At 44.9% G+C, this 23,550-nt stretch overlaps 1 pseudogene; it reads right to left on the bottom strand.

Annotated features, from left to right (window-relative positions):
* Positions 1–762: 762 nt before the first annotated feature.
* On the bottom strand, positions 763–19,691 carry LOC114626898 (annotated as a pseudogene).
* Positions 19,692–23,550: the final 3,859 nt, after the last annotated feature.

Genomic DNA, 23,550 nt, shown 5'->3' with positions numbered 1-23,550 from the left:
TGGTGTCTGGATGAGCATAGCGTCAGTCTAGGGCTGCCTGGCCCTCCTCTTCCTCTTCGTTATCTGTGACAATTCTCAGCCCGGCAGCTCAGAACAACGGGTTTATATCTCATCTCTTGGAGTGTGGTTGCAGCACCTGGACTTTTTTTTTTTTTTTAAACCTCAAGTGTGAATGACTGACTCCAGTCTTCCCTTACACTCCAGGAGTGTGCCCCGAACTTGGGACTCTACCCTGGTTCCAACTCTTGCAGGCTTCACAGGGAGGAGCAGGCTCTGGAGGCCCAACCTTGGGAAGACACCACGACTGCAGTGCACACAGGCAAGGGGTGGACTTAAAGTCGGCAGTTTCGGGTTGGCCTGAGAAAAAGTTCCAGGAAGACTAGAAGCTGGGTAAGAACGTGCTGGTTGGAAAAGAAGCTGAACTCTGCGTCCTGGGAGCGTCCAAGCCTGGGCTAAAGGACTCGTAGAGCATGTAGGCAGTACTCTATAATTTGGAAGACCTGGGGGCTGCAGGTTTGTTCCATAAGGAGGGGGCCTCTACCCAAGCTGGCCCTTAAGGACGCCACCCCCTCCCAGTACCACTACCCTCTGCCATAGACTGCCCCCATTCACTTTATTTTCCAGTCTGTGGAGGGAGAACGCAGAAAAGGCCCGGTTCCCCGCCCGCGCCTCGCTTCCTTTCCCGCTCCCTCTGCAGCACTTAAAATGTAAATGCACATCGTGATTAGCCGCGGGGTCGCTAATTACAGCTGAAGCCATTCATTACGCTGTCAGCTCTCTTCGTCGCCCGCCGGCTGTGCGCTCCCTCCCGGCCGGGGAGGGGCGGCAGCGGGGGAGGTGATGGGGGAAAGGATGCGGGGACTGCTCGGTGCTGGCCGCCTTAAAGCCCAGAACTGGCAGAGGGGCGGTGAGCCGAAGAAACCGGTTGGACCGTGAAGAAATAGTGGTGTCAGACAGAGAAACGCGGGAGGCTGGAAGGAAGGAGATTAAGTGAGGAGGATGAAGAGGAAGGGTCTGTGAGAAGCGATACCAGGATGGGAAGAAGGCCAAAGGAGAAATCGTGTGAAATGGGTAGGAACCTTCCGAAAGGGGACAGATGACAGCGGGAGGAGAAAGAAGGTCCCATGTGGGGAAAGTGGGTAAATAAAGGTACTATCTTTGCTGCACACAACATCACGGTTAGAAAGGCAGCCGGGACGGTATGCCGAAAAAGCTGGTTGCCCGCCAAACCCTGCGGATACGTTTGCATATGTAAATGTATTTTTAAATACTTACAAGAAAACTGCACACTGGCATCTGTTACCTCTGCAGCCACATCCAGATTTTGTTGCTCTCTTTAAGGAGAGGATTACAAAATACGGATAGGAAATTAAGTAAGCGTAAAGTCTTGGAGGAGCCTGTATAATTGAGGTACTGACCCGGCGGCAAAAGCTTCATTAGCCTCTTTCTGTCTCTTGTGACCTTGGACAATTGACTTAACCCTTGTGCCTTGGTTTGTCACCTGTAAAAGGAGGGTAATTATAGTAACCTGCTCGCTGTGCTCTTGAGTTCCTGGGACACAGTAGCTGCTATTACTTTTCGTAAGTTGTGATTAAAATAAAAATTTTAAATTGCAAAAGGAGGGATGGGAGGGAGGAGGATCAGAAGTTCAAGGTCTCCCTTAGCAACATAGCAACATAGCTATCCTAGGCTACATGAGACATCATTTTTTTTTTTTTTAAGTAAAGGCTGATGAGAGGAAACAAAGCGGGGAGGGGCGGGCAGTTAGGAGAGACGGGGTGGGAAGAGCCAACCTGTGCTCTGCAAAGGACCTTACCAGCATTACCAGCAGCGTCCTGAAGCAGGAAGGAAAAGAGATACTTACACAGTGAAGTACAAGCAGGTAGATCTCTGTGAGGTCAAAGCTGGTTTGATTGGCATAGAGTTAGTTCCAGGTCAGCCAGGGCTAACCAGTGAAACCCTATCTCCAGAAAGAAAGAAGAAAAGGAATACTTATTTTAAGAAGAGGTCTCATTTTGTAGTCCTCTCTGACCTGAAACTCAAAAATCCTCCGTTTAGCTTCCAGATTGATTGTTGTGATTACCAGAATATGCTGTCCATACCTCCTAAAACTCTTTTTTCCATTTTTAAACACATGTGCCAAGATTTGATTCTCTCCTCCTGCCATGTGAGTTACAAGGGATCGAACTTGGATCAACAAGCTTGGTGGCAAGCTCTTGACCCTCTGAGCCATTTATTTGGCCCCCAAGACTTAAATGACTTGAGCCACCCATTAAAGGTATGGGTTGAGAACCAGGTGCGGTAGTGCATGCCTGTAATTCTGGAGAGAAGGCAAGAGGACCAGCAGTGGGAAGGCCAGGCTTGGAAGTCTAGGATACACCAGACCCAGTCTCAAAACAAGCAAGAATGGGGGCTGGAGAGATGGCTCAGTTAAGAGCATTCCAGAAGATTTCAGTTTAGTTCCCAACATCCATGTTAAGGGGCTCACAGTTACCTGTGACTCTAGCTCCAGAGGATTGAAGCCTCTGGCCTCTGTCAACACTTACATGCATGTGCACACACACACACACATACACACACACACCACGCACATAATTAAAAATAAATTTTTTTTTTTTGAGATAGGCTCTTTCTATGTAACTCTGGCTATCCTGGAACTCCCTATGTAGATCGGGCTGGCCTTAACTCATAGAGGCTTCTGTCTCTGCTTCCTGAGGGCTAGGATTAAAGGCATGTGCCCCACACCCAACTAATTTTTTTTTTTTTAAAGAAAGACACGTGTTGTCTTTGTGGAGAGAGAAGGTTTTCGTGGAGCAGAAAATGGACTGAGTATCTGCTAGTGCATAAGAGAGTTGCCCCCAAATTTAACAGCTTAAAACCATCGACATTTATCATGTCATACAATCTCTGAAAATCATAAATCCAAGTCCAACTTGAAAGGGTTAAACCTCCCCACTCAGCATCTCACTCAGGGCTGCAGTCAGAGCATTGATGAGGTAGAGCACTAGCTCCTGAGCTTATCCCCTGTATGTTGGTTAGAGGACCCTGTCCCCACCACCAGCTCCCTCATGATGTATCAGAGATGAGAAGTGTACACACACACACATACACACACACACACACACACACACACCCATACACACACGGAGAAGGGAAGAGGAAAGGGGGAGGGAAGGAGAGTAAGAGAGAGAGAAGCAGTGTCTATTTGTTAGTTACGGGACATCTTAGCCCACATTTAAGGAGAATTAGCTCCCTCCTTGAAAGGAAAGGACAAAGAATTTGTGGCTGTTCAGAAATGCCAACAGATCTGAATATCTGAGGAGAAGATTTAAGAGGGGAGGGAAGCAGGAATTAGTGCATGAAAGCAGCGAGAAAGTGTAGAGGGTACCAGCCCTGAATCGAGAGGGCTGACTTTGCTTCCTGACACACAGAGATTATTTTCATGGACACAAAAGTGGTGAATTTTGCTGGGCTCTCCTGGGGGCTCAGTAGGATTACAGATACTAGAGCTCTGGCCTAGGAGAGGGCAGGAGGCTCTGGCTTATTGGAGTCCAGGCTTCTGCTTGGCCAGGACTATATACAGTCTCAGGCCTAGAGACAGTGCCGGGGATTCCATCTCTCTGTCCCAGCGTATGCTTTGGCTCAGCTTGTCTTCCCTCTCACCGTCCTCTTCTTCCCTTGAGCCATCCCGGACAGGACACAGGCACCAGCTGGAACTCACCTTCAGACTGTGTTCTGCTGTCTCTGGTCCTGAAGTGTGGGTGTGGCCTAAAACAAATAATGGCGGTCTGTGGGAGGCAGAAGGGGGAGACAAAAGCAGCCATGTGACCTCTTTAATCTCCCCCCCAAGTAGTTTGGTGCTGCCTGTTCCTCCCTAGTCTTTCTAGACTCTGGAGGCAGGTACATTAACGAACCATTCACTTGACTAAAGTTAAGAGTCTCCAGAGGAGAGGGCTGGGCTTCTTCAGCTCACTGTGCAGCTGAGATTGATCCTAAACATCTCATCCTCCTGCCTCCACCTCCGGAGTGCTGGGATTAATGGGCGGTGGTGATGTAGCCTGGGTTTTGTGCATGCCAAACAAGCACCCTACCAGCTGGGCTACGTGTCCTACTTGTTGTAGCTCTGGCTGGTCCGGAGCTCACCGTGTAGAACATACTAGCCTTGAACCTTCAGGGATCATTCTGCTTCTCCCTCCTGAGTGCTGGTATTGCACATATGCGCCCCACGCTAGCCTTGCTTCCTAGCTTTGGAGCTTGGCCCTCTGAAGAAAATCATACTCCCACCTCCAAGATGGAAATGGAAAATAAAAGAATCCGAATGTTTGAAAACCTTGGGGGAAAGGTATGGATCGAATAGGTTTCTGTTGCTGTGATAAAATGTGACTGTGACTGGAGAGGTGGCTCAGTGGTTAGAGAGTTTGCCAATCTTCCAGAGTTTGGTTCCCAGCGCCCATGACAGGTGGCTCACAACTGACTGTAACTCTGGTGGTTTTGGGAGATCCAACACCTTCTCTGGCCTCCTCAGTTGTCCCCTCCTACACACACACATATACACACCTGACATATACATAAAGAATAAATAATGATACACAGCCTTAATCCCAACATTTGAAAAGCAAAGGCAGTCATATCTCTGTGAGTTTGAGGCCAGCTGGGTTTACATATTGAGTTCCAGACCAGCCAGAACTGCATAGTGAGAGCTTGTCTGAAAAAAAAAGAAAGAAAAGAAACCCCAAAACCACACAAAAATAACTCGCTGAGTCCAAACCGGAGTTGCCTGTCTATGCATGAGTGTGAGGCCACCCACTTCAGCATGGCAGCCTACTTGCAACCATACTTAACCCCTCCTCCTCACGCATGAGAGGAAAAAGAACCCCCTCTCCCAAAAGCCATCAACTGCCAAAATCTCTTCAGCTTGGTGGCAGGACCTTGGGGGCTCCTCCCCTCTCGTGTTAGAAGAGTGACTGGTTTGTTCCTGCACAGGTAACAGTTGCAACAACCACGCCATGTTGCAGAAGACAGCATTTCACAGCCATCTTCCTCAGCATCCACTCTTTATATTCTTTCTGCTTTCTTCCACCGCGTTTCCTGAGCCTTGGTGGATTCCAATTAAATTGTACTTGTTATTATAGTGTGTTTGTCCGCATATGCTATGATGTACTTGTAGAAGTCAGAGGACAACTCCGTAGAGTTAGAGTCCATTCTCTCCCTCTATGTGGGTTCTGAGGATCAAACTCAGGTTGTCAGGTTTTTAAGACAAGCTCTTTGCCTGCTGAACCATCTCATATGTCCTTGGCCCTGTTATTGTTTTGATTCGGGATCTTACTTAGCTGGCCTGGAATACTTTATATAGCCCAGGATGAATTTGAACTTCTGATCCTCCTGCTTCCACTTCCCAAATGCTAGGATTATAGGTGTGTTTGTGTGTGTGTGTTACCACACTAGATTTTATTTAGTGCCGGGGATAGAGATTAGGGCTTGTGAATGCTAAGCAGGAACTCCACCAATTGGGTCATATCTCCAGCCCATATGGAACTTCTTTGTTCCTCAGTGTCCTCCCCTGTAAAATGGGAATGATGCCAGATAAGACAGTTATGCCTATAATCCCAACACGGATGTTGAAACAATTGGATTTCCAGTTCTAGGTCAGTACCAGCCACATAGCAAGTTTGAGGCCAGGCTTTGTTACACACAGTAGGACTGTATCTCAAAACACAAACAACAACAACAACAATGACAAAGTCTGGGGGCTTGAGAGACGGCTCAGCTCTTATACTGGTGGCTGTTCCAGAGAACCTGGACCCCATTTCCAGCACATTCATGACAGTTCATCACTGTCTCTATAACTCTAGCCCTAAGAGATCCAACATGATCTTCTGGCTTCTGAAGACACACACACAGTACACAGACATACACACAGACAAGACATTCGTACACAAAACAAAAACAAATAAAATACATTTAAAAATTAAAAACGGGCTGGAGAGACAGCACAGTGGTTAAAAGTATGGGCTGTTCTTCTAGAGAACCTAGGTTCAATTCCCAGCAACCACAAGGCAGCTCATAGCCATCTCTAATCTCAGTTCCAGGGGACCTGACACCCTCACCAGGGACCTGACACCCTCACACAGACACATATGCAGGCAAAACACCAATGGACATTTAAAAAAATTAGAAGGAAACATTAAATATTAAAAAGAAATTAAAAGCAAACCCCCAACAGGAAATGATTACAGTGTTGTCTACCTTTTAGAAACGCCCTGTTATTCCCCTAACCTAGGTCAGGATGCTCTTCTCAGATGGGCTACATCTCTGGCCCAAGGCTTAGCTATGGAACACTGATGCTTGCGAGCAAGCACGAAATACATTTGCAGTCATTTTGTTTTGTTTCTTTTTTTTTTTGTTTTTTAAGGCAGGGGTAAGGAGTGAGAAGGTACGGTTTAGCAGGGTGCCTGGTTCCCTTGGGCGCGGAGAGCCTTGGGCCCAGCTGCTGTTTACAGGCAGGAACGCAGGCCTAGTGCTTTTATTTTGATTGCATGATTGAACATTTTCTGCTTCATTTCAGGGGAGAGAGGCAGACTCAGCTTTTCCGAACACTCTCTGTATAGCATTTTCCTTCACATCCTGTCGAGTCAGGCTCCTGATAAACATTGTCACTTCACTGCTGCACAGACCCTTAGGGTCTGCTGTACTGAAAAGACACCTCAAAAAAAAAAAAAAGAAGTCTCCCTCCCAGAGGTCACCTCTCTTCATTACAGTTGCCCCTGTCTCTTGGATACTGAGAATGGAAACGGTTCTTTCATAAACCATACCTGACAGCCCCGTCTCGCACCCTGCCATCCCAGAACAGAATCCCAAAGCAAGCTTGATGAAGCTGGGCCCCTCCCAGTTCAGGAAGATACTTGGTCAGATTCCCTTTATGACAGTGAGTGTCCCCAGTCGGCAGCAGGTAATTAATTGTATTTCCTTCTCTTGAGTGAAAGATGAAGTTAATCAAACCTGCTGTTCGGAAGAGAATCTCCAAGCACCTTGACCTATTCTGGCAGACAGCATATTTTACATATTTGAACAATGGGAAAGAACATATTTTGTTTGCAGAATTGCTGGGAGAATTCTCTCTGCCCCCAAATGACCCAGGCTTGTTGATTAATGATCTGCCCAGTGACCCCCGCCCTCTGGACAGATATGTTTTTTTTTTATAATTTTTTAATCTTCTATTATTGAGTGTGTATGTTTGGTGTGATGTGTGTGCTTGTGGGGGTCAGAGGACAACTCTGTGGAATTGGTTCTGCCCTCCCACCTTTAGTGGATTCCAGGGATCTAACGACCTGCCTCAGGTTGCCTGCCAGGCTTCCAAGGCATTTGCCCTTAATTGTGGAACCAGCCTGCTGGCACTGTTGTTTGTTTGTTCGTTTGTTTTTGAGACAGAGATTCTCTGTGTAGCTCTAGCTGTCCTAGAACTTGATCTGTAGACCAAGCTGTTCTCAAATTCACAGAGATACATCTGCCCCTGCCTCCTGAGTGCTGGGATTAAAGGCGTGTCCCATCACTGCCCAGTGCCCTGTTTCATTCTGTATTTTTTAAGTTCCATTTGTGTGATGTGTGTGTGTGTATAACTACACCTTTGTGGAGGTCAAAGGACAACTCATGAAAATTAGTTCTGTCCTTTGATCATATGGGCCCCAGGAGTCCAACTCCGGCTCAGTGGCAAATCCCTCTACCCACTGTGCTGCTTAGCTTTCGGCAGCTTGGCAGAACCTAGGGTCATATGGGAATTGCCTCCATGAGATTGGTCTGTGGGGCCTTTTGTTATTAAGGATTGATGTGAGATGCCAGCCCTCTGTGGATGGTGTCTGTAGCTAAGCGGGTGGTCTGGGCGGCATAAGCAAAACAAGCTGAGAAAACTCTGGGGAGCAAGCCAGAAAGCAGTGCTCCTCCAGGGTCCCAGTTTCTGTGCTCCCTTCCTGACTCTCCTCAAGGATGAACTGTGATGCAGACACATAAACCAAGTACACTTTTCCCTCCCCACATTGCTCTAGGTCCCGGTGTCCATCACAGCCACAGAGAAGCAAACTAGAACACCTGCTGAGCCTCTTGCCAGCCCGCTCTTTGTTATGCAGGTCTTGTACAAGGGGTCACAGCTGCAGACTGTCCATCATTCCAACAGCTATGTCAAATTCAGAATACATTTTATAGTGTTCCCCCACACAAACCCCTGTCCTCTGGCTCTAACCATTTCCCCACACATTCGCCCTTGAGTGTTGTTTTTATTTTTCTTGTAGCTCCAGGGCTTGAACCTGTAGTCTCACATATTGGGCAAGTTCAATACTGCTGAGCTAACCCCCAACTCTGGAGTTACAGTGGAATGTTGCCAGCTCCTAGCAGGCTATCCTCAAGGAGGAGAAGCTGTTCAGTAGCCTCACTAGAATTGTGGATAAATTGAATTTAGCCCCACAGTGCAGATGTAGGGCTGAGGCTATGGCTCAGTGAGAAATCATTTGCCTGAAGTGCAGGTAAGCTAAGTACTTTTAGAAGAGTATTTTTAGAAAAGAAGCCAAAAATTCAAGGGTTTTTTGTGTGTGTGACATTTCATGTTTGTTTATAATATCTATCAAAGCTACACATAACCCTGACTGTCCTGGAACTCGATCTGTAGACCAGGCTGGTTTTGAACTCAGAAATTCACCTGCCTCTATTTATATTTTTAACTTTTTTTTTTTCTGTTTGTTTTTTGAGACAGGGTTTCTCTGTATAGCCTTGGCTGTCCTGGAACTTACTCTGTAGACCAGGCTGGCCTCGAACTCAGAAATCCACCTGCCTCTGCCTCCCAAGTGCTGGGATCAAAGGCGTGCACCACCACTGCCTAGCTATATTTACAACTTTTACATGTTACTTTTACGTTAATAACGTTTCAGGGAAATGAAACAAACTAGAAAAGCCATTTTGTTCAAATTTTGGCTGTGTAAGACAACCATCTGTTCCAGTCGAGGATTCTGTGGACTGAGAACTTAGGCAGTGCACAGAGAGGGTGGCTTGTCTTTTCTCAATGACATCTGAGGTTTCAGCTAGGGGATGCCAAGGCTGGAGGCTATGATAGTCTAAATGCTGGTTAAGACTGTTGGCTGAGGCTGCTGGTTGGAAGTTTCCAATTTGCATGTAGTCCTTCTGCTTGGATTACCTTGGACTTCTGACAGCATGCCTGGATGCTGAGGATGAAGAGCTGATAAGAGAATGAGAGAAAAGCTGTAAGCCCAGGGCATCTTTTGGTTCAGGTTTGGAAGTCATCTGTAGCTTCTGTCACATGCCCTCACAAAGGATATCATGAAGCTCTCTTTTCCCCAGGCTCTCGGGAAGGAGTAAGCTCCACTTTTTCCTCCTCTTTTTAATTAATAAAAAATGTTTAACTTTGATTTATTGTGTGTGTTTTTGTAGGAGTCTGTTATCTGAGTTCCATCCATGGAACCCATATGGTAAAAGAGGATAAGATACTCTTGCAAGTTGACCTCTGACCTCAACACCCTTGCTGTAGCAGATATAAAATTTTTTGTTTTGTTTTTATCGAGACACGGTTTCTCTGTGTAGCCCTGGCTGCCCTGGAACTTGTTCTGTAGATCAGGCTGGCCTCAGATTCAGAGACCTGCTTGCCCCTGTCTCCCAAGGGCATGAGTCACCACATCCAGCAAAAATGTTTTACTCTTTGATAATTTCACAAGTTATATACTTTGATTACATCCCCCAGCTTTCTCAGTTTTAGTTTATAACAGAGCAAATATTGGTTAGTATAGCCCACATTGGAAAAGTTCTGTGACATTGTCAATAATTTTTATAAATCTAAACTGGAAAGACAGGAGCAAAAGCACTTACAGAGGTCTTCAGTACAGTTTCCAGAACTCACGTGGTGGCTTGTAACTCTCCGGTCTCAGGGGATCTGCTGCCCTCTTCTGACCTCTGGGGTTAAATGTGCTTCACCACGCCCAGCCAGGGTGAGGGATTATGAAGCTGTCACCAGCAGCATTGAGAGGAGGTTAAGGGGCAAAGGAGACTTGTGCATCTCAGTGTCCTGTGCATGCATTGAGGAAGGAAGGTGAGAGACCAAATCTTTTGGGTTCAGACTCCATCTTAGAAAACCTGACCTAGCCGGGCGGTGGTGGCACATGCCTTTAATCCCAGCACTTGGGAGGCAGAGACAGGTGGATTTCTGAGTTTGAGAGTTCGAGGCTAGCCTGGTCTACAGAGTGAGTTCCAGGACAGCCAGGGCTACACAGAGAAACCCTGTCTCGAAAAACAAAAACAAAAAAAAAAAAAAAAAAAAAGAAGAAAACCTGACCTGAGGTTGAACTTAGTTAACTAAGAAGCCTACCTAGCACCAGTTTCCAGGTTACCTGCTATGATAGTTTGTATATGCTTGGGCCAGGGAGTGGCACTATTAGAATGAGAGGCCTTGTTAGAGTAGGTGTGGCACTGTGGGTGTGGACTTTAATAACCTAGTCCTAGCTGCCTGGAAGTCAGTCTTCTCTTAGAGGCCTTCAGATGAAGATGTAGAACTCTCAGCTCCTGCACCATGCCTGCCTGGATGCTGCCATGCTCCCGCCTTGATGATACTGGACTGAACCTCTGAACCTAGAAGCCAGCCTCAATTAAATGTTGTCCTAGTAAGAGTTGCCTTGGTCATGGTACCTGTTCACAGCAGTAAAACCATAACTGAGACACTACCCCAGAAAAACTTGCATCTAGCACCAGTTTCCAGGTTATTCCCCCAACAAATCTGTACTCCCAGATTACAAGCCTGCCCCTGACACTTCACTTCCGAACAACCACCAATCAGGAGGAAAGCAGAAGTTAAGTTTATGGTTTGGCTATCAGCACCAGCCAATTATGTTAAAGGCCACAATGGCCCCCCAATCAGATGTGTGGCAGGCTACATACTCCGTTCTATAAATGCTTGCCTGGAAACTAGGCTCAGGGCTGCTCCCTCCCATTCTACTGCGTTAGAGACAGTGGGGTGGCCCAAGCTCCAGCTTGAATAAAGAGACCCTAGTGCGATTGTATCAGAATTGGCTCCTTGGTGGTCTTTTGGGGTTTACAAACTCTTCCTGGCACAACAAAGTTTGCATAGCAATCTCAGAGGTCAGAGATATCGCAAGTCTTTTAGGAGCAGTTTAGATAGCCTTGACTACTTATTATTTAATTAGCCTTAAAAGGAGTCAATTTTGTGGAGCAATACTCATTGTCATGTTTTAATTTGTATACTAATTTGCATATAACAACGTGGTGGCTATTCCGGGTTGTCAACTTGACTATATCTGGAATGAACTAAGAGTGGGAGACACAAGTTTCTGACCTGGATCTTGACATGGGGATCCTTTTAAGGTTCATTTATTTCTTTTGTGCGTATAGGTGCCCTGTGGAAGAACAGCCATTGCTCCAGCCCCACTGTCTTCCTTCTTAAAGACACTGAGCTGATCCAGCTGTCCTGGATATCTAGTTCTGTGAGAATGAGATTGTTCTGATTCAAGCCCGTGTTACTCGTGTTTTCTGTTACACGTATCCAGGCCGAATCCACAGCCAGTATGCTAAGCTTCAGCCATGTTTGTTGCTTGTGGTATTCAGGGGACAACTTCTCAAACTGCCTGCAAAGAGTGTGTGTGATTAACCTGCTGCCTGTGGTAGCCATGGGAACAACGTTTCCAGCTGCCTGCAAAGCGTGTGATGAACAATTCTAAAATTCATCACTGTGCTGTGCCGTGGCTGAGGTTCACGTAGACTGTGCCATCTGATGACAGCCCGTGGATAACAGGCAGACCCATCCCTGGAAGATGGATGACATTTGGGATCTTGAGTGTGCTCCTGAGAAAGAGGCTTCCAAGGCTGGTCAGTGGGTGAGAGTTGTTTGCCACATAAGTCTTGACAACCTGAGTTCCATCCTTGGGGCCACATGGTGGGAAGAGAAAACTTACTCCACACAGTATGTCCTCCACACATATGCACACACTTGCCTTCCTTCTCCCATAATAATAAATAAATTAAAAAACATTTAATTTGCTGGGCAGTGGTGGTGCACACCTTTAATCACAATACTTGGGAGGCAGAGGCAGGCGGATTTCTGAGTTCGAGAGTTCGAGGCTAGCCTGGTCTACAGAGTGAATTCCAGGACAGCCAGGGCTACACAGAGAAACCCTGTCTCAAAAAAACCAAAAACCAAAAAAAAAAAAAAAAAAAAACACAAACAAAACAAAACAAAAAAACCATTTAATTCAAAGCATGCTTTTACCCATCCTCCTCTCTCCCAGTATCCCTTGGGAGCACCGGGTTTGCTTAATGTTCTGGGGTTTCTCCCAATTTCCCCCAGCTCTCTTCCATTTCTCTAAGAGATGATTTCTCTGATAAATAGTTCATGTATTTATATTTTTTAATTTAATGTTTCAGTCTCTAAGTGTCTGTTATTGGAAAGGCCATTCATTGTTTTCATTTCTTGTATTTCTGTGGAGAGCTTTTGGGGCTGCTTGGCAGGAATCTGACATTGGCCATGACAGGGAAGTAAGTTCAGGCAGGAATCTAAGTCTTAGGCTAGAACAAAGAAGTAGGCTTCAGGCATGAATATCACTTTGGGCTAGGACAGGAAAGTAGGCTCAGATATTTTGGTTGTCCTGATAAGCCCTTAGAAACACTGATCAAGGGACTTTGCTTATTGTCATGCTTGTCCCTTGACTATTTGCATTTATTGGATGGCTAGTTCCACAACCTAGAACTGACCTAAATACTTGCAAGTAATTAAAATGGTATAAAAGCAAATTGGGAAAAAATAAACCTGCCTCAGCCTCAGCCCTGGTTGGGGTTATGCTGCAATGTTGTCTAATCGTCTTTTTCCTTTTAATTCTCACTCCTGCCCTGGAGAACCTGTTGACTGACTGAGCTGACTTGGTCATATTTCAAATCACCTTTGTGAAAACATTGCCTGTATTTTCTAGTACAATAAAATCCTTAGAACTGTTTCAGGAAGGCACTTTACACAGGCAGAGAAACAGCGATAGTAAAAAAGTACAGAGAGGGTTTTGAAAACAGCGTCCCCGTTTTGTATATTTAATCTTGTTTTGGGGGTTCCACTATCTTGCCTCAGAGAGACTAAACATCCCCCAAGCTGTCCTAATTACTACTTCAATCACATAATGCGATGAAACCACAACTAAGCCACAGAAACAAGGGAAATGGAATAGGGTTGTTATTTCCAGAATAATTAAGTTGACTGCTTCAGAAAGCTCTCAAGGGCCAGCAAGATGGCTCAGTGGTTAAGGGCATTTGACACCAAGCCCAATGATCTGACTTCAACCCCCAGGCCAAGTCATGGGCAGGTCATAATGAGCAAACACTCCTATAAACAGGTCCGTCCAAGACCTCTGCATCAGCTTCTGTTTCCAGATTCCATTCCTAGAGTTCTTTCTCGCAAAGGACTGTGATATGTAAACCAAATAAATCCTTTCCCTGCCAGCTTGCTTTGGTGTTTCATCATAGAAATGCTAACGAGGACAGTGGTTAGGAGTGTGTTACTGTTTTGCAGAGGACCTGAATCTGGTTCCAAGCACCACATTGGTTGATTCACAATCATTGGTAACTCCAGCTCCAGGGGATCCGATACCCTCTCTAGACTCTGAGGACACCTGCACTCACATATATACTTGTTACTGTTATTTAGATCTGCATTTTTTTGGGCTGACTATCTAAGTGGTGGTAGCTCTGCCTAGCTCAGGCCACCATGCACCAAGGCCTGAAGCCAAGCACTCCCCAGCTGGAAGCGGCCAGAGGTCATGGGCGCACCACAGCTAGAAATGGCCAGCCAGAAACACAGGCCCTGGCACCCACGAGATGCCAGCGTGGGAGATGGCTCCGCCAATCTTCCATGCTGTCTCCACTTGGCTGGGCTGAGCCCAGACCATCCCGCCGTCCACGTGGTACCCAGTAGAAATGAGACTCTAATGTTTAAAGATTATCCAATAGCTTTATATATTTGGTAATGCTCAATTATCAAGATGCCCACACAACTATTACAACTACCGTAGACTGCCGGAGACACGAGTACTTCCTCCGCCATTTTCCCCTCTCTCCTCCTCCTTCCTCCTAGCTCCTCCTCTTCCTTCTCTTCTTCCTCTCCTCATTTCGCCTACCTCTCATACAGTCCAATCGCTGAGCTTTATACAAATGTAATGGGATGGTATCCCGCTACATATACTCACCCCCATATACATATAATTAAAAAATAAATCTTAAGGCAATTAAACTTCCATTTTTGTTTAATTGACCAAATTCTTCTTTAACTGCATCAGATCTAAGAGGGCATCTATTAAAATAATACTAGTGGGGCTGGAGAGATGGCTCAGTGGTTAAGATCACCAGCTGCTCTTACAGAAGAACTGGGTTTGAGCCCTTGTACCCACATGGTGCATCAAAATCTGTCTGTGACTCCAGTTCCAGGGGAATCCAAGGCACTCTTTTGGTCCATTTGGCACTGAATACATGTAGTACACATACATTGCAAGTAAAACATCCATATGCATAAAAATATAGTAAAATAACACTAGTAAACATAAAATGCTTCCCTATGCAGTTACTCTGTGTCCAGGGTTAAAGTCTTGAATGTCAATCTAGTAGAAGGACAAGCAACAAAGACAGATATGCTCCACAGACCAGGAGGCTCAGTGAGTGTTCAGGAGATTGTTCTTCACGGTGGAAGGACGCTCATAGAATCGCGCAGGGGCTTGGAGGAGTGTGCAGGACTTAGGTTCTTAGGTAAAACAGATTCTGGGAACAAGAAGACTGACTGTGGGGACCGGGAGCAACTAAGATTAGGCAGAGAGGCCTGGGTTTGATACCCAATCACATAAAGTAGTCATATGATTACAGGACTTTCAATCTTGTAATTCCAGAACTTAGGAGGTGGAGGCAATGGCTTAGTTAGGGTTTCTATTCCTGTGACAAGACACCACCACATGGCAACTCTTATAAAGGAAAAAAAATTTCCTTGAGGCTGGCTTACAGATTCAGGGGCTTAGTCCATTGTTGTCACAGTGGGCGGCATGGTGGCACACAGGCAGACATGGTGCTGGAGAAGGAGCTGACAGCTCTACTTATGTTTCCACAGGCAGCAGGAAGAAGAGAGACACCGGGTCTGGCTTGAGCATTTGAAACCTCAAAGCCTAGCTTCTGTGGCACACTGCCTCTAACGAGGCCACAGTTCTAACTAATAGCGCCACTCCCTCTGAGCCTACGGGAGCCATTTTCATTTGAACCGTCACAAGCAGTAAAAACAGAGGTTCAAAGTCATCCTTGGATAAATATAGTTTGAGACTAGCTTAAGATCTATGAGATCCTATCTAAAAATAGATAGATAGATAGATAGATAGATAGATAGATAGATAGATAAATAGATAGATAGATATTTGGAAAACACAATCTCTTGAACTGACAGCCTTAGAAAAGAACCTGGGCTTGGGACCAAGTGCACTATGTTATCAGCAGCAGGTGATGGCTCAAGAGAAACAACTGTTAAATGTTTAATTTTATGAACTGATTGTTAAACAGAGTTATTATTAAAGTTTTAATTATATCGGCTTACAATGAATTAAAGTATATTAAAACAAATATTTGAACATTAGTAAGTGAATATTGAAACTTATCACAGTAATAACTCTTTTTTTCTTTTGTTTTCTCTTTTCTTTTTTTGAAGAATGACTCCTTTATTCCACTGGTCTTGAATTAGTTATATAACCAAGGATGGCCTTGAACTTCTGATTCTCTTGAGTCTACCTCTGGTGTGTTGGCATATACTTGGCACTCTGGGTTTTATTTGGTGCTGGGGCTCAAACTTAGAGTGCTATGCACTCTGGGCCTGCACTCTATCAACTGAGCTGCAACTCCGGCCCAAAGGTTACTATTATTCATTCTTTTAAAGTTACTTTGTTTCTTGCATCCCAGTGGAAAAATATTCTATAGTGGCATGCATGACATTTCTCAGCCCAACTCTGCATTCAGTGAAGCCACACTTGGTGTTGTTACATCCAACAATGTCACACTCCAGGACGTCATGCTCAGTGTCTTTACATGCAGTGACATCATCCTCACTGGTGTCACAGTCACTGATGTCACATTACAAAGTCAGCTGTAATGTGAGTCTCTTACACTTTGGAGGTGAGTAAAAAAATCCCCAAACTGGTTGCACAAATGCCTATTATCCTAGCTCTCAGTTTGTAGAAATAAGAGAGTCAGAAGTTCAAGGTCAACCTCAGTTACATAACAAGGACAGCCTGTGCTATGTGAGAGCTTGTCTAGAAAACAACTGGACAAACAAAGAACAAACTGCTTTTAATCCCAGTACTTGGGAGGCGAAGGCAGGCAGATCTCTGTGAGTTTGAGGCCAACCTGGTCTACATAGTAAGATCCAGGCCAGTCAAGGCAACATAATGAGATTCTGTCAAAGAAAGAAAGACAGGAAAAAAAGGAAGGAAGGAGAGAGAGAGAGAGAGAGAGAGAGAGAGAGAGAGAGAGAGAGAGAGCTAATAAGTAAGATAATGTTTTGTACTGACTATGAAACTTAGTAAATAAATCAGGCATGGTGGTACATGCCTGTAATCATAGTACTTGAGGTGTATACAAACACACATACACACACACACACACACACACACACACACACACACACCTCCCACATCCAGGGCTTTGTATGTATACATTCCCAGCCTTAAATGACTTTTGTATCAGGAAAATTTATCAATAAACACACATGTTTATGTACACTACGGTTTCCTCTACAGAACCACTTCTGACACTTACCAATGTGTCAGGGCCACAATCTCGTTTGTCTGAGACTGGCTTTGTGACTGAGAATTATACTGACGTGGACTGAGCCTCATGCCTGATTTTAAACTCAAGAAATTCTTAAGTAATGGTGCTGGGTAGCCAGGAGGATAGGTGTTAAAAGCAAACAAAGGCATGCAGCTAGTCCAGGGGAGTGTGTAGAGAAAGTAAGACTAATGTCTTGAAAGATAATGTCTTGAAGGATGGGTAGGAATCAGCCAACCTGAGGAGAAACACACGAGACGACACAGTTGTTCTAAGCAAAATTGAAATACAGAAGTATCTTTGTTTTCTGTTGCTGTGATAAACACAATGACCAAAAGCAATTTGGGGAGGAAAGGGTTATTTCAGATCACACTTTGTCATCAGGGAAGTCAGGACTGGAACCTGGAGGCAGGATCCAGGGTCAGAGGTCATGCAGGAATATTGGTTTGTGCTCCCTGCTCAATTTGCTCTCTTACACACCCAGGACAGCCTGCCCAGGGACAGCGCTGCTCAGAGGGGGCTGGGCCCTGCCACATCAATTATCAATCAAGAAAATACCCTATCGCTGGACAGTGGTGGCGCTCGCCTTTAATCTCAGCCCTTGGGAGGCAGACGCAGGTGGATTTCTGAGTTCGAGGCCAGCCTGGTCTACAGAGTGAGTTCCAGGACAGCCAGAGATATACAGAATAACCCTGTCTTGAAAAAGAAAGAAAGAAAGAAAGAAAATACCCTATAAACTTGTCTACAGGCAAATCTTAAGAGGGTGTTTTCTTGGTTAAAGTTTTTCTCTTCCAAGATGGCCCCAGCTTCTGTCAAGTAGACCAGCAAACAAACAAACAAACAAACAAACAAACAAAACACACCCAAACAAAACCAAACAATCATCACAAAGGACACTAAAACAACAATAGCAACAAACAAACAAACACAGACCAAGGTATCCCCGAGGGCAGTGGTCATGGAGTACTCTCCTGGCTCCTATCTGGAGGGTAGAGAGAGGGTAACACCTGCTTAAGAGGGCATCCGCACACTAGCCCTAAAGTATGTAAGATGTGGGCTGGCAAGGTGGCTCCATGGGCGAGGGTGGCTACTGGCAAGGCTGATGACCTGAGTTTGATCACTGTAATTCACATGGTGGAAGGAGAGAACTTCTACATGTGTCCTGTGGCACACTCACCAATCCCCATAAATAAATAAATAAATAAATAAATAAGTAAATGCAAACATTTTTTTAAAGAATCGAAAGTCAGAATTTCTAGGCGGAGGGAGTGGGTGTGGGTCTGCTAAGGAATTCTGAGGACCTGGTGAGACAACGTGGCCAGGGTGGAGGAGGATGTCAGGCTGAGAGTGTGGCTGAAAGTGGTCAGGCAGATGGGAACAGAATGGTTTTGACCTCTAGGGGTCAGACTGGTAGGGAAGGTCAGTGCTTACCAACGTTAGTCTAGACTGTGTGGAGGTCATTCTCTCTTTCTGAGAGGTTGGTAGGAACAGGCTTGGATGGACACCGCTAGCCGCAGGATTCCTGTTCTAACTGGATTATGAGCAGTCTGGGCTCTGAATTCCAGGACCAGAGCTGCTGGTTAGGCTACAGAACACGACGGTGAATAGGGTTGGTTATGAGCTGCCTAGTGCACTTCTGGTTACAGGCGAAGCAGACTTGATGGCGGAGAATTAGCTCTGCAAGCATCGATCGCTTGGCTTGACTGCCCCCTCGTGGTCCACTGTGGAAACTGCTAGTAGGGGGACCATGGTGGATGTTGAATAAAGTAGGAGGGTGGCTTCTTCTTGTTTTTCTATATTCCTGCTGTTCACAGACCACTCTTTAAAAAAAAAATTATTTATTTTTATTTATATGAGTACACTGCAGCTGTCTTCAGACACACACCAGAAGCGTGCATCAGATCCCGTTCCAGATGGTTGTGAGCCACCTTGTGGCTGCTGGGAATTGAATTCAGGACTTTTTTTTTTTTTTTTAAAGATTTATTTTATTTATGAGTACACTGTAGCTGTCTTCAGACACACCAGAAAAGGGCATCGAATCTCACTACAGATGGTTGTGAGCCACCATGTAGTTGCTGGGATTTGAACTCGGGACCTCTGGAAGAGCAGTCAGTGCTCTTAACCACTGAGCCATCTCTCCAGTCCCCGAATTCAGGACTTCTGGAAGAGCTCAGCCATCTCTCCATCTCTCCAGCTTGAACGCTTTGTTTGTTTGTTTGTTTGTTTTTTGAGACAGGGTTTCTCTGTGTAGCCCTGGCTGTCCTGGAACTCACTCTGTAGACCAGGCTGGCCTCAAACTCAGAAATCCACCTGCCTCTACCTCTCAAGTGCTAGGATTAAAGGCTTGCGCCACCACTGCCCGGCCTCGTTTTCATCTTCTTCCGGATCTGGGGGACCTGCCGGTGCCGCACCTAGGATGTCTTACGTATCTGATTGCTGCGTTTGTTAGTGAAACCACACAGAGAAGTCAGAGCCAATACCCATTGTTTATCCTGACATCATCATGAGTTCAGTCATGGTCTGCCACCTTTTGACCATGGAACACATTTTGTGCCTGGTGAGATCCATGTCACGGAAGTTAGTGAGACAGTGTTTGCCCTGAACGTCCTCAGTAATCAGCTTGAGTTTTCCAAATGCAACTTTGTCATTCTGTAGATCGGCGAGGCTCACTTCAAAAACACGACCCTTGAGGCCATCGGAAGCCATTTTGGTTCCTTGAGTCCTTGTGACTAGTGTTTTCCTGATGTCTCTAATACTGAACCTTGCTGGAGCTTTCACAACACCCCGGCCTTTCTTAGAAAGACCACGTTCTTCTTAGCTCCCTTCTTGCCCGGCCGGTGCTTGTTCTTGCTGACCGCCATGGTGTCACTCAGAGAGCCAAAGGGGCAGAGGTACCTATTTTATTATTTTCGAGATAGGGTTTTACTATATATCCCTGGCTGTCCTGAAACTCACTATGTAGACCAGAATGGCCTTGAACTCACAGAGATCCACCTGCCTGTGCCTCCCAAGTGCTAGGATTAAAGTCGGAAGCCATGTGGCTGGACCGTATTTTATTTATTTATTTATTTATTTAGATTTTTACATGTTATTTTATGTATCTGAGTGTTTTGCCTTCACACACATATGCACATATATATTTATATGTATTGTACTATGTGTGCCTGATGTCTGAGAAGATCGGAAGAAGGCATCCGAGTCCCTGGAATTGGAATTACAGATAGTTATGAGCCACCTTATGGGTGCTGGACTCAAAGCTGGGTCCTTGACAAGAGCAACAGCTCGTATTTTAAATAATATAAGGGGCTGGAGAGATGGCTCAGCGGTTAAGAGCACTGACTGCTCTTCTAGAGGTCCTGAGTTCAAGTCCCAGCAACCACATGGTGGCTCACAACCATCTTTAATGGGCTCTGATGCCCTCTTCTGGTGTGTCTGAAGAGAGCAATGGTGAATACATAAAATAAATAAATGAGTCTTTTTTAAAAATTAAATAATATAAAAAAAATTAAATAATATAAGATAATATATCCTTTTGTTGGTAGTTTCTTCCAGTTTTTAATATGCTTAGGGGAATATTTCCTGGACCAAATTGTTTTCTTGTTTGTTTGTTTGTTTGTTCCTTTTGACAAGATTTCTCTATAGAGCTTAGACAGGCCTCAGACTGATGAGCCTCTTGCCTTGGTCTCTGAGCGCTGGACTCACAGGTGTGCACCACCATACCTGACCCTATGTTTAAATGTTTTAGGCAGGCTAGGAGGGTAGCCCAGCGAGGACGCCTGTACTTAGCATGAGGGTAGCTCAGCAAGGACGCCTGTACTTAGCATGCACCAGACCCTGGTTTAGATCCCCAGCGTTGCAAAAACTTAATTCAATTTAAGGACTAGAGAAGCCATTTTCCAAAGTGGCTCCATTTGTCCCCTTGTCAGCAGTGCATTTGTGTGGCTCCTCCATCCCCCACCAATATTTACATGCCTTTCAGTTAGCACCGCGTCACCCCAGCGAGGGTAAGTCTGTGTACACTTACTCAATGGTTAGTTATGTGGAGTGTGTAGTCCCATGACCATTCCTGTATCTTCTGTGGGGTGATTCTTATTGTACTTGGGCTGTTTGCTCCTGACAACCCCTTTCTGGGGAATTTAACTTAAGGCCTTGACTATGCCAGGCAAGCGCTCTACCACTGAGCTATAACCCCAGCTTGATTTGCCTATTCTATTGTTTTGAGCCAGATCTCATGTAGTCCAGCCTAGAACAGGCTATGTAGTGTTGAGGATAATCTTGAACTTGTGTTTGTCTTGCTATCATCTCTCAAGTATTAAAATTGCAGGCCTGAAACCACCACATCTAGTTTTATGTAGTGCTGAGAACTGAACTAGAGGCCTCAGGCTACCAAGGCAACATCCTCAGCCCCCCACCCCATATTTGCCCATTTTAGTTAAAACCTAATATATTATTATTGAAGTTTGGTCTGTTGGTCTTTAGGGCAAAGTCTTGAGATCAAAAAGGAAAACTGTTTTCTATATTTGGGATGGCGGGAAGCACAATGCCACACTGGAATTCCATATGAGCTAGCTTCACTTATCAGCGTACAAATGGCTGGTTTTTTTTTTTTTCAATGATTACAGTTTCGTATGTCCTCTTTGGGAGAGATCAGAATCAGACAGACTTGGAAAAAGAAGAGACTGAGAAATTAGATACTAGATTAGAGACCATAAAACAGAGATTGAAAGCATCTTTAAATCAAAATAGGAAACGCTCAGAAGAATCCAATCTGGAACGTATAATAACATCAGAAAACATTATTCCAGATGCGAAGGTTCCACAGGGGCTTGAGAAATTAGGATGGTGGCCCATAAAGAAACAATGTATTGAGTTTATTATCTAGATTCTGCTCACCGATGCTAACTTAAAGCAATGTCACACAATGGGTTGTGTGTTTCATTTTATACGGTTTGGAAAATTGAGATACGAACACATGTTGATACATCACACAGTTGATACATGTTTGGAGTTCCAGCGGACTTCTGCCTTGAGTTCTGAGGGGGATGATTCTGAGAGGGTACATTTGTTAGAGATAATGGCTGTCTTAAAAATGCCTCTGCAAATTAAAGTTGATGATGTTCAGGCAGATGTGTCCATTAGAATACAATATTTTAGACATTATGACATAAAACTCATTACAGATATACCTTACAGGCCTACAGGTAAAGCCATTATAATAATATCTAACAGGACTTTGAAGAAAATGCTCACAAAACAGAAGGGGGCTGTGGTATCTCCTAAGATGGTTTAAAGTGTGATTTATTGACTTTATTTTTTTAAGTCAATGAAACAAATAGCATAACTGCTAAGATACAATGGATTTTAGAAAAAATTGCTGAATTATGTCAGCCTATAAAAGCCCTAATTCCCAAACGAAAGACAGGAGGTGTGTTATACTGGTGTGTGTGTGTGTGTGTGTGTGTGTGTGTGTGTGTGTGTGTGGTGATTTTGCATTTCTTTCAACAGAAAAGAAAAAGCCATGGATTCTATCCAAACTGATAAAAATCAGATTTGACAGAAAGAGACCCCCTGAAAATCTTGGCTACAGATGAGAAGAAACAAATCAAGACCAAAACAGGTGACTTGTCTATGGTGATACTGTATTTGGGAACCGCTCTGAGACAGGCTGAGACTTAATGGTCTACAATCAATCAATCTTATTGGCTACAGAGTTCTCATAACTCATTAATATGTGCCATCCTTTCAATGGGCATAGGTAAAAATTTATATTACAGTTTGGTTATAATCCAAACTAACTTAAGAAAGACAGATGTCTTTCATCTGCTCAGAGAGCGAGCCGAAGGCCGGCTTTGGCTGAACTGTGTGCCTCTCACGTTCCACACATTGTTGGTACAGAACTATGTATTTACTTGTGAGAAATTGTAACTTTATTTTTTTCTCTATTCCTATTTTTAATGATGGTTCTTAAACACGTTAACATCCCCTGTAGCCCACCACCCACCAGAGGTAGTGAAAAAGAAAGGATACGGGGGAAGTGGACCTGTTCAGAAAAGTTCTTTGGAGCAAATCCTGTCTGTGTTATCTGGAAATCGGCAGTTCGGTTCACAAGTTAGCTTGATCCATTTGCAAACACTTCATGGATACACTAGCAGTCCAGTTCGGTAGAGTCAGGTTAGCAACAGTGGTGACATGACCTAGCAGAGACAACCAGGCCTCAGCCTCAGCTTGAGTCAGAAGGAGGGACCAACAGGAACACCAGGAGAAGTTATCGGCTGTGCCTCTGTCAAGGAAGATGTGAGACCCACAAGTGTTGGCCATCTAGCTGTACCAGCAAGCCAAGCTCTGTCTCCATCACTCTGTGGAGACCTATTTGTACCTTCCAACAGCAGGTGTCCTCCACATGTCTTGCCTCAGCATGTGCAAGCAATCAGCCCAAGTCTGCAGAAATGTCAAGAAACTGCAGCACACCACCAGAAGTTTTTGGTGTGTTTCTCTCTATGGTGTCCCAATAAATGCAGCCCAAGCATGTAATGTAAGGTGGACCGATACATGCATGTTGTTAGCAAAGAATCCTTCATCATGTGCCCTTTCACCTGCTTGCTTTAGCAGAACATCATCTCTTCTGTGTCTGCTTCAGTGAAACGTTCCTTCATGAGTCTGTCTTAGCCTAAGGTGTCACATCTGTGTCCACTGTAAGAAACATTCCTTCATGTGTTTGAC

Source organism: Grammomys surdaster, unplaced genomic scaffold (genome assembly GCF_004785775.1).
Source record: "Grammomys surdaster isolate TR1022 unplaced genomic scaffold, NIH_TR_1.0 241, whole genome shotgun sequence".
Taxonomy (NCBI): domain Eukaryota; kingdom Metazoa; phylum Chordata; class Mammalia; order Rodentia; family Muridae; genus Grammomys; species Grammomys surdaster.
The sequence above is the reverse complement of the archived record's forward strand: the minus strand, read 5'-3'. Positions and strand labels throughout refer to the sequence as shown.